General features: G+C 36.2%; 1 pseudogene; it reads right to left on the bottom strand.

Annotated features, from left to right (window-relative positions):
• Positions 1-2,873: 2,873 nt before the first annotated feature.
• LOC143563088 (caffeic acid 3-O-methyltransferase 2 pseudogene) lies at positions 2,874-3,689 on the bottom strand (annotated as a pseudogene).
• Positions 3,690-9,934: the final 6,245 nt, after the last annotated feature.

Raw genomic sequence — 9,934 nt, 5'->3', positions numbered from 1 at the left:
AGTTAATTAAAACATTCGCGGAATATAAAAGTTTTCATAAAACATTTCATAACAAAACACGTCTTGTCTTAAAACATCATTTTGTCTTTCAAAATAAACGAAACATTAAACTTAAACGTCTTGAGTCTTCCGATGCCAGCCTCTCATTCAGTGCCACGTGTCTCCTCAAGCGAATTGCCTCATCCTACTCACCTGCGTGCATACTAAAAGTCAGCTACGCTGAGTGAGTTCTAGTTAATCATACACTATACAATACACATAAACTTATATTCTTTCATTCATACTTTCATACTTTCTTTTGTATTAACTTACTTTCATATCTTACGTTATAAAGAGCATTACGCCCTACATTCCTCGAGTATTATTAGGGCTCGGTACCCTCCTTCCTCGAGTATTATTAGGGCTCGGTACCCTCTTTCCTCGAGTATTATTAGGGCTCGGTACCCTCTTTCCTCGAATATTAGTAGGGTTCGGTTCCCTAGTTCTCGAATATTAGTAGGGTTCGATTCCCTCTTCGTTACCATACAACCATACATCATACCTCGAGTATTATTAGGGCTCGGTACCCTTTTCGTAACCATACAACCATCATTTCCTTCTTTTATTAACTATATCACGTTCATACATATCATACTTACCTTATACATAGCGTTACAACCTGACAGTACGTGCAATATCCGAAGATCGTTCACGTACTAACAAGCAATCATTCATACATTTCACATCATTCATATAAGGCATACACTTATCACTTAGGATAAGTGTATTAACAAACATATAGAGTATGCACACATCCCCGAAAACATAACACATAAATGGGGCTAGAAACTCACCTGAATCCTGTTACGCTCTCCGTTAATAGTTATTCCCTTCTTGAGCTGTGCACGGCTAACTGTACAATATTTACACGTATCAATTAACTACTACTACTCATGTTGTATTTCTATCTTTATATGACCCACAACGAACGGGGGTCCGGGGGCAGCGCCCCTGGCAGCGGGGTCTAGGGGCGGCAGCCCCTAGCAGGGTCCAAGGGGCAGAGCCCCTGGCTGAGGTCGAGCTGTCAGGTCAGCTTGGAAAAATTTTATTTACATTAACTGTCTTAACACATTTTCCATTAGGTTTTTAATTTATTTTCTAAGCGAACTTAACTTTAGGCGAAGTTAAACCTTAAGCGAACTTAGCTTTAGGCGAAGTTAAACCTTAAGCGAACTTAGCTTTAGGCGAAGTTACCAGCTAGGCGAACTTGGCCTTAGGCGAAGTTACCAGCTAGGCGAACTTGGCCTTAGGAGAAGTTACCAGCTAGGCGAACTTGCTTGCAAGCGAAGTTAAGCTTGCAGGCGAAGTTATCGCTTGCAGGAGAAGTTATCGCTTGCAGGCGAAGTTACCCAGCTACGCCTCTGTTCAACCTTAATCCCCCAAAATCATCATCGTTTTGACGTGAAACTCTTGGATACGATATTTAACCAACTCGCGATTAATCCTATGGTCGTTTTTGGATATGGCTTGACCCGAAAACACGTAAAGTTTGGACCTTTAAGCTCAAAAACGTTCAATACTAGTGTTAAGGGTTCATTAACTGAGCCGTTTCCATTTTCGGGTTCATTACACTCGTATTTATCATCAAGTTTACAACTTTATGTTTCGTTTATACCCGATCTACTCTCGTTCTAAGTTTCAATGCTAAACGTTTATAAAAACGTAAACTTTAAGATCAAAACGTACCTTTTCGTGTTTGTTTGGCTTAGTCACGGACCCTAGATCTTGTATTTATCTTGCGTATTGAAGGATCTATCAAGAATCTCGTTTACTTGGTCTTGGATCCCACTCTCGCTCTCGGCCGTATATAGGTGTAGGTATGTGTGTGTGTTTTTGAGTGTGTAGAGATTATGATGGAAATGAAATGAGGGTTTAGGGTTTTAGGTTGGTTTAGGGGATATTTATATCCCTTAAAGCCCATGGACCTAAGGCCCATTCTCATTTAACCCATCTTAATTAATCTAAGTCCATGATCCGTTCTTTACTCGAGATTAATTAATTAATAACGCGAAATCACTAAACGTAACTTTCTTTATTTAACCTTATAAATTTTAGGATGTTACAATGATTTAATTAGGTTTCATTGTAATTATTATCATCGTAATCCTACAAATATATAGTTGACTAGTAATAAACAAGATTTTATAATATTGTATCAAATCCTTACGATTGCTGCCTTCTTCTTTTGATAATTAGGAGAAATAATTTGATTATGTTTTCATTTTAATCCTTTAAATAATTGATCAATAAAAAACAGCACTTCAGGTTTTTATTATTTTCGTATGGCATCAATCTTATGATTCTTTTCTTTAAATTATTTTAGAAACTATATTAGTTAGAGTTTATTGTTATATCATTACCATAGTTAGAAAATGTGATTTAGTATGTTTCCTTGATAATTATCCATATTGCAATCTATAAACAGTTGAATAACAATAGACAATATCTTATGATCGAGTTATCCCATTTCTATATATATAGCATAAGAGTCTTACGTTCTTGGTTTCTTATTTGCCTCTTCTTCGTATCCTTCTGCGCATCACCCAATCTTGGTGGGTTTAAGCTACATAAATTTAATTAGATTATAACAATTCATTTATGTGTTTAGTCGTATGTGTATGATGACTAGTACACTAATGAGCCTTGTTTGTGTTAGCGAGCTAGTTTAAGTTACATTAGGTTATAACAAGTTATTTATGAGTTTAGCTACATGTGTAAGATGACTAGCACATACACTAATGGGTCTTGTCATGTGTTGGTTCACGTTACACTAAGTCATATTAGATCATAAACAAGTATTTTATGTTCAATTACAAAAGTTACACAGAGTCACATTAACTGATATATACATGTGTATGAAGACTAGTACACATGTAGAATTCAATAACCCAAAAGGTGCACTTCAAGCGTTTCTTTCTCGTGCCGCTGAATCCTGACTCTATAGCCAACATCAGAAACTCTTCCTCCGTACGCTCCTTTCCTTCATGTGTTAGCATGAGTGCATCAAGATTCAAGTCTACTTTCGTGATAGAATTTGTACTCGGTAGAAAAGGAACAATCTTTTCTACTATAATGACTTTCCTTTTGTCTGGTAGGGCCTTATAGCATTTCTTTAAAAACTTTATGCAATCATAATCACCCTAACCATGCACTATCCTCTTTATTATAAATATGTTACATTATAACTTGTTAGTTAATTATATATACGATTAATTGTAAAGAATGTATGTGTGCGCACATGCGTACCTTGAGGAAAATATCATTACCGTGAGGGACACTGTCAAACATATCACCTGCAACATGTTCTATGCCTGCATTTATAAACAAAGACCATGTAGAAAATAATACTGTTTTCGCTTGCACCACCTGTAACGGGCACCAAAGGACGGATGTCGCTTATGTTGAATTATCATACCCGGAAATTGTGGGGCACGACTAATCATAGTAGGTAGATCAAAATTAATGCCTTTAATGTTTTTATGTTTTGATACAATCATGTAGAGGTTTTCTTCGAGTCCGCCTCCAACATCAACCAAAGTTTTGAGGTTGTTGAAGCCGTCGTAATCTTTGAGAATTTCCTTTATCAAAATTGTTGAAATATCTTTCATGGACTTGTTGAAAATCGCCGTGAACCGAGAATTGGATGCCATATATTCATATCCTTTCATTCCCGTGACCTTGTCAATTGGAGTACCTCCTTCAATTACTAAATCTTTAAATTTAAACCTTGTTTTATTAAAAAAAAAAAAAACACAACATCAACGTAGAATAAGTAAAAACAAACAACCTTGTCAAGTCCTTATCGGTAAACAAACCTGAACTAAACACTGAGAGTCGAGTTTGAAGACGATTAGTCCAATAGTGGTATCAGAGCCACGTGGTTCTCTGATCGGGATGATAATACGTATAGAACGGTTGAAGAATATTATACCAAGGATGCAACAGAGTCAGAAGGTATGTGTTTCGGTAGGCCGAAAGGGCTGGAACCGGTGAGAGTGAGTCCGAGTAGAGTGTACGAACCAAGAGGGTTTGACTCGGAAGAGAGAATGCCTAGATTCAATAAACCAGGAGGGTTTGATAGTGGTTGCAGAAGTTCGATGAATGAGTGTTCCTAAGAACGGTTGTCGCGAGAAAGGGCAAGGTGAAGGTTGATACCGCCGAAGAATGGCCGTTAGAACATGAAGGTATAATGCCGTTGAATGACATGATAAAGAAGGAGAGAAGATATGATTGGTTCGAGAAAGTAAAAACGAGTGGTAGTAGGAAAAGACCGGCAGGAAGACCGAGGAAGGGTGAACCCATGTGTGTCCGATGTAGAGTGAAAAGCCATATACTACCATTCTGTACAAATGAATATGTAAGTGAATTCATGTTACCACCCAAAACTGATTTTGCGGTTATCAGAACCGAGACAAATGGGTCCGATGGTGTATGGTATGTAGATCCGCACGCTACATATCATGTAACTGGGAATCGTGCTTTGTTCAAAACATTTAAAAGAACGTTTGGGGTTAAGTTTGATAAAGAAACAAAAGGTTATGCTCTCTTACACAGTTTGGCTGAGATTATAATACTCATTAGTGGAAATTTGAAAATAATCCTGTGCGTGAGTTTTAACCCAAGAAGTTATAAAAATGTTTTAAGTATGAATCAGTTGTTGTTCCAAGGGTTTGATATTGTAATACAAGGGAACATGTGTATCCTAAGGAGGATGTTTGAATCAAAGTGGGTGGAAGTATTTGATCTGAGCGAGTCCGAGTTGGAAAGTGATTTTATGTTGGGGCTTTAAGAGAATGAAGTTGTAAACAAGTCGAGAGAGAACTCGTTGGGTGAGATATAAATTCGAAGTTTGATAAAATCATGAAAGGAATCGGCGAATTGAATGAGAAAGGAATCAAGATCGAAAGGGAGGAACCTGTGGTTAAAGAACGAGTGAAGTTTGTTTGCGAAAAGAAAGCGCTTAAGAAATATATTGAGGCAACAAAGGAGAAGCCACATATAACACACCATGTGCATCGTGATCGTGTACGGGAGTATGCGGTGAGAGACCCGTACTTGTCGATTGAAGAATTTGAAGAAGACATCACAGTTGAAAGTGTAGTAAATTTTCTTGATCTCGTGAAGATACATGAAAGATTGATTATGTATGAAGATGCGTTCCCAGATGAGTTCAATCGTTTAATTGAATGGTTTGTTAAAGAATATCTCAGCTTGGAAAAAGCCGATTATGGGATGCCAAAGTTAGAAAACAGAAAGGAAATCGATCTTCTAAATTTACATGTTATGGTAAATTTCGAAGGAGGATACGATCATGTGTGTGAAAATTTTAAGTGGGATTATATTGGAGTGCGTTTGGGTTACGAGTACGGAAACGGAAGAACATTGAAATTAGCCTATGTCAAGTATCTTGATTTGATAGATTGGTATCACCGTATCGTAAAAGAGGGTGGTCGAGAAAAAAAAAAGAAACGCCTCGAGGAAAGGAGAAGATGGGGTGCGGCCCAGGTTATTCAAGTGGAAGTAGCAAAGTTCGAGTGAAGATGGAACCAGTTGAAGATGACGACCTCGCATTCGTGGTTGGTGGAGATTGCTGCTTCTAAAGGAGTCAAGAATTAACAAATTAGCGGGGTGATGTGCTAAAAGTAGTTATTAATTTATTAACTAAATAAACGCTAATCTAGACACTAAGTAATAAATTCTAGACTCTTAAACTTAACTAAACTACTAACCGGCAAGTGAACCGATCGACTCTAGTACAACTAAGTAAGTCCGGATATCGAACCCACGAGACTCTTTAAATTACGTTTACTAGCTAATTAGACTCAACTACAGACACAACTTATTTATTTATTATTTGTTTTAGGGGGGTTTTACTAATAAACTAATTTTAAACTATTAAACTAATTAAGAAAACTAAAAATGACTAAACTTAGAACTTGGACTTAATTCAGATGATGATGAACAACCACCTAGGCTAGAATCCCCTAAGTTTCAGTTATCAATTAACCTGGAGACTATTTAGTTATGGAACTGGGATCGTAAAATAGATGCTTAAGAGAAAACCCGAACAAGACCCCTGACCCTTCTCCTTCTCAGGAGACACCTATGGGTTTCTAATAAGTTTTAACGCACACCAGTATTAAAAATCAAGTTTACTTACGGTCACCTAATTAATTACAAACTAGTTCCTTTATACGAAATCCTACCTTACAGCGTGGAAATCAAAGGCAGTCTAATATATTCAATTGACTTGATAGAAAAAGTTAATCAATCAAACCTAGACGGACTCCTTACGAAGAACTAAATCTAGCAATCCTGATCAACAAAGACCTATCAATAACCTAGCACCTTACAGCTATTTAGGTTAGCAGCACACTTAGGTTTATTTGATTAACTAATATTATTCCTATGATCTTATCCCGAAATCAATCATAAAATAGTCAAAAACACAAAGTAGATGACCTAATAGAAACCTATCATAATGACAAACAATAATCAAGGCAACTATGGAATAATAAAACTTAGTTAAACAACCTCAAGCACACATATGCATCAATTTAATATAATCAAACCTTTTAACTAGTTCATAAAAACCATAATGATAAATAAATCCCAAGTCAAAATCAAACGTCAACAAAGGTTCATCATAAGCCTAGGCAATCTATAAATTTTAGTCTAGTATGGTAAAATCAAACAAAACAATAATAAAGGAATTCATGGTGAAAAATAAAAGAAACGAAATATTAAAGGCGATAAAACCTGTGGTCTTCGTTCTTGATCGATTGGCACTTCACCGGCTGATTCCTTGCCTTCAAACCAGCCAAATATTGCAATCCTAAGCTCCAAGAAACTCCAAATTCGGCTCCGATTCGCAGGGTATGCTCAGGATTAAGTTTAGGGGTGTTTAAATAGGTTTTCTGGGCCCAAAATTAATAAAAAAACGAAGAAAATACGTGAAACGGGATGCCCGGCGCGCCGCGCGGCGGGATTTGGCCTCCTGGTCGCGTGGCGCTCCGAATGAGGGGGGCTGACCGGTCCGGTTCGTTTCCTGATGCGGTCCGGTTCAATTCTGATTCTCCGGTTCACCGGTTTGGCTTGTTTTAGCTCTTTTTTCAACCTTTTTAACCATAAACAAGTCCCGAAACCTACATTATTCAAATATATTAGTAGTATACAAATTCTAATAAAACCGAACAAAAACTAATAAAATATTAATTAAAATATACAAGAGATTTATATATATATTTGGCCTTATATCACGGGGAAATTGTAGACCGTAATTTGTAAATTATTTATGCTTATTTTTAGTTTTATCGAGTCAAACGATGTCGTTGATTTGTTTTTAGAGTCGGATGATGTTCAGCTCGTTTTGGGCCTGTTGGGGCTTGTTTTCTTGTTTAGGTCAAAACTTAAATCATGGGCTAGAAGCTACAAATTGGGATAAAACTTTATAGTTCCATGATTGTAGGGAATTTAGTTGGTGGTTACAAAACAGTTATCACCAATAATCATTATCTTCAAAAGTCACGTCTGCTTATTTATGTGTCTATATAAACCCTAGAATAAGAACATGTTTTGTAATTTGTTTTTACATATTCAAGATTAATGGAGAGTTGTTCTTGTTCAATTGTTGTTCTTATATTGTGAGTGTGTGTGATTGTGTTCTTTGCCAACACAAATCATCATAGTGAACGATTAGAAGGTTATGCAAGATCAGAGAATTGAGTTTAAAGACGATCGGGTATATAGAGACTTGATTACAATTAATTAACTTGAACTGGTCTCACCTTCCTGATAACTCGAGTTCAGGAATTAACTCTAACACCTTGTTGCAAATTAACAATCTATTATTTTAAAAACAACTAAATCCATAGAATTTGTAAAAAACACAACAAAATTCTTGCCACATGAAGAAATTTAATTTTAGTGAGATTTCAAAAGGTGTTACTACCATTGAAAATATCGGCCGGACAAAGTTGAATTTTATTCTCTTCGGTTTCATATAGTGACACCTTTTGTCACAAAGAAGTCTATCACTACACGGCAAGTTCCTTGTCATCTAGATAAATTGTGAGACGATGCGAGTATTTTTGGTATTTATCAGGGTTGAACCGTATGGGTTCGGTTAGGACTAACAGAACCTATAACTGAGGTTCCGTTTTAAAATTTTCGTAACCGAATAGTTTGAGTTATCTGACAATCCATAACGTTCCATCTCAATCATTTCGGTTAGATTGATTCGGTTTATTATTATTTCAGTTATGATTAGATAATTTGGTTTTATTAATTCGCACCATGTATAATAATTAGTATCACAACTAAAACCTGTAATAATTAATAGATAACAGAATAAGAAATTATTGAACGTAGCAGCTTTTAATGGTCACTTCATCTTGCAACAAATCCATCATTGTGCCAAACGACGCCCCATACGCGAGTCCATGCACTCTAACCGACTTAGATTCATGTCCCCTTGGGTGCACGTGACAGTAACTGAACCTAGGCCCGCCTCGGGCCTTGAGCTTGATTGCATTAGACAACACCATGGGCAATGTTATAGAGGGAGCAAGTTGCATCGCGTAAGTGTATTCTTCCTCTATATCGCGAATGGTATCCATTTTCACTCACTAGGTTAAAAGCGGTAGATAGATAGCCTGGTTCCTGTAGGTCGTGGTCAACGAAAACTTACAATTGGGGACCGATAAAAGCTATCTACAGTTGTCTTTTTGTTGCTAAAAGCTTATGCTTGATTCAAAAGATGGCATCGGTCGTTTTATATAGGAAAAGTAAGTTGGGCGTGGGTCCGTAACCGTGATTTGAAGTTTTGGATGATAAAGAATAGTCAACAAAGATAGATGACTGATAGAAACAAGAGTTTTGTGTATTTACTTTCTTGCCGTCTCCTTCTCATTCATGCATTATAAATATACCTCTGTTACAATCTTCTGTTTTGTGAAAAAGATCACAACCATTAATTCTAAATACATGGAAATATATATATACTAGAAATGAGTTTATTATGTCTATTAATGACAGCATGAAAAAGATGTCATTAAATGTTGATTTTTCTGTATACATTGCCTTATTAAGAATAAGGTGGTTCGTATGCTGTTAAATTTGACTGCATCGTATTCGGTCGCTTTGTCCGAGTTGAATATGTACGGTTAGATTGATGGTTTGGTTTTAATAGTTTAATGATTTATGATTTGTTTTAAGGAAAATTCATAAAATAAACATTTATGAAAACAAATTTCAAGTTTAGGTATCATTTGCAAAAATTCTAGAAAATATGTTACTACTCTAATAAAAGGCTACTACATTGTGTCACTAGTCAAGCTTTCATCACTTCTTACTTTTTTAACCAATATTCACTAAATGGTATTTATTTCGGGTCAACCGGCCAAAATAATAGTTTCCGGATCCTTTTATTATTCTGTCCATTTCTTTTCATTCAACACACACCCAACCCAAATAACAAACCCTAATTCCCAACTCCGTTCTTCCCCACCGCCGTCTCCTATTTTCCATTGTTCAATCCATTTCTTATCTTAAATTTACTAGAAACAATTATTTGTCTTATAGCCAATGTTTCAAAACTAATTGTGGTTCATCATTCTTATCTTTATCCAAGTTTCTGTAAGTGTTTGTTTAATCTGTAATGGTAGTTTGGCTTTGTTTGCATTAACGGTTTGCGATCATCAATGTCTGAACTTCTCTATCTCGCCCGTTCAAGGTCAATTTCCCCAATTAGATTATTACTATTATTTTATCTAATTATTATTATGTTGTGTGAATTGGAGATAAACATTCATGGCCATTGTCACTGCGTGATTCTTACCAAAAGGTCTTATGACCCTTCTACTCATTCAGGTTGGTTTTATTAGTTTTAAATTGT

Source organism: Bidens hawaiensis, unplaced genomic scaffold (assembly GCF_021521415.1).
Source record: "Bidens hawaiensis isolate Kalapana, Puna unplaced genomic scaffold, B.hawaiensis_p1.1 tig00021268_1, whole genome shotgun sequence".
Taxonomy (NCBI): Eukaryota; Viridiplantae; Streptophyta; class Magnoliopsida; order Asterales; family Asteraceae; genus Bidens; species Bidens hawaiensis.
This window is presented reverse-complemented; position numbering and strand designations above follow the sequence as displayed.